The 1562-nt window shown below is 49.6% G+C and overlaps 4 non-coding genes and 1 pseudogene across 4 annotated transcripts; all 5 read right to left on the bottom strand.

Moving 5' to 3' along the window:
- Nucleotides 1-51: 51 nt before the first annotated feature.
- LOC124891811 lies at nucleotides 52-170 on the bottom strand (annotated as a pseudogene).
- A 175-nt stretch (nucleotides 171-345) lies between these two features.
- LOC124891810 lies at nucleotides 346-463 on the bottom strand. Its single transcript, XR_007049894.1, has one exon. It is a non-coding gene; the product is annotated as a 5S ribosomal RNA (ribosomal RNA).
- Nucleotides 464-638: 175 nt separating this feature from the next.
- LOC124891808 lies at nucleotides 639-757 on the bottom strand. The gene has a single exon (XR_007049892.1). It is a non-coding gene; the product is annotated as a 5S ribosomal RNA (ribosomal RNA).
- Nucleotides 758-932: 175 nt separating this feature from the next.
- LOC124891809 lies at nucleotides 933-1051 on the bottom strand. The gene has a single exon (XR_007049893.1). It is a non-coding gene; the product is annotated as a 5S ribosomal RNA (ribosomal RNA).
- Nucleotides 1052-1228: 177 nt separating this feature from the next.
- LOC124891806 lies at nucleotides 1229-1347 on the bottom strand. Its single transcript, XR_007049891.1, has one exon. It is a non-coding gene; the product is annotated as a 5S ribosomal RNA (ribosomal RNA).
- Between the last annotated feature and the right edge of the window lie 215 nt (nucleotides 1348-1562).

Here is a 1562-nt window from a genome sequence, read left to right as displayed (position 1 = left end):
CGATCGAACCGACAAAATTAAATCGAATTTTAAATGAAAAAAAAAAAAGAAGGGATGCAACAAAAAGTCTTCCCATGGGGTCACCCATCCTTGTACTACTCCCGCACAAGCACGCTTCACTTCGGAGTTCTGATGGGATCCGGTGCGTTAGTGCTGGTATGATGGCACACGTCATTCTGAGCACTCCAAATTCTATTAAGCCTCTTTCCATGTGCCGCCCGTCACACCCCGCATGCGGACCTCCGCGCCTCGCCCCCTTTCTTGTTTACGCCAAAAGGAAAAATAAAAAGATTCGCCGATCGAAGCGGCAAAATTAAACCAAATTTTAAAGGAAAAAAAAAAGAAGGAATGCAACACGAGGACTTCCCAGGGGGTCACCCATCCTTGTACTACTCTCGTCCAAGCACGCTAACTTTGGAGGTCTGATGGGATCCGGTGCGTTAGTGCTGGTATGATCATATCCGTCATTCACAGCACTCCAAATTCTACAATGCCTCTTTCTCCTGCGCCGCCCGTCATACCTCGCACGCGCGCCCCCGTGCCTCGCCCCCTATCTCATTTTCGCCAAGACGAAAAACACAAAGATTCGCCGATAGAACCGGGAAAATTAAACTGAATTTTAAAGGAAAAAAAAGAAAGGGATGCAACACGAGGACTTCCCAGGGGGTCACCCATCCTAGTACAACTCTCGCCCAAGAACGCTTAACTTTGGAGTTCTGATGGGATCCGGTGAGTTAGTGCTGGTATGATCGCATCCGTCATTCCCAGCACTGCAAATTCTATTATGCCTCTTCGTCCTCCGTCGCCCGTCACACCCCGCACGCGCGCCCCTGCGCCTTGCCCCTTTTCTCGTTTCCGCCAAGAGGAAAAACAAAAAGATTCGCCGATCGAACCGGCAAAATTAATTGAATTTTAAAGGGAAAAAAAAGGATGGGATGCAACATGAGGACTTTCCAAGGGGTCACCCATCCTAGTACAACTCTCGCCCAAGCACGCTTAACTTCGGGGTTCCGATGGGATCCGGTGCGTTAGTGCTGGTATAATCACATCCGTCATTCCCAGCACTCCAAATTTTATTATGCCTCTTTCTCCTCCGCCGCCCGTCACACCCCGCACGCGCGCCCCTGTGCCTTGCCCCCTTTATCGTTTCCGCCCAGAGGAAAAACAAAAAGATTCGCCGATCGAACCGACAAAATTAAACCGAATTTTAAAGGAAAAAAAAAAGGAAGGGATGCAATACGAGGACTTCCCAGGGGGTCACCCATCCTAGTACTACTCCCGCCCAAGCACGCTTTACTTTGGAGTTCTTATGGGATCCGGTGCGTTAGTGCTGGTATGATCGCATCCCTCATTCCCAGCACTTCAAATTCTATTATGCCTCTTTCTCCTGCGCCGCCCGTCACACCCCGCACGCAGGCCTCCACGCCTCGCCCCCTTTCTAGTTTCCGCCAAGAGGAAAAACAAAAAGATTCGTCGAACGAACCGACAAAATTAAACCTAATTTTAAAGGATAAAAAAAAGGAAGGGATGCAACACGAGGACATCCCAGGGGGTCACCCATC

The sequence above is a fragment of the Capsicum annuum genome, unplaced genomic scaffold (genome assembly GCF_002878395.1).
Source record: "Capsicum annuum cultivar UCD-10X-F1 unplaced genomic scaffold, UCD10Xv1.1 ctg40755, whole genome shotgun sequence".
Taxonomy (NCBI): domain Eukaryota; kingdom Viridiplantae; phylum Streptophyta; class Magnoliopsida; order Solanales; family Solanaceae; genus Capsicum; species Capsicum annuum.
The sequence above is the reverse complement of the archived record's forward strand: the minus strand, read 5'-3'. Positions and strand labels throughout refer to the sequence as shown.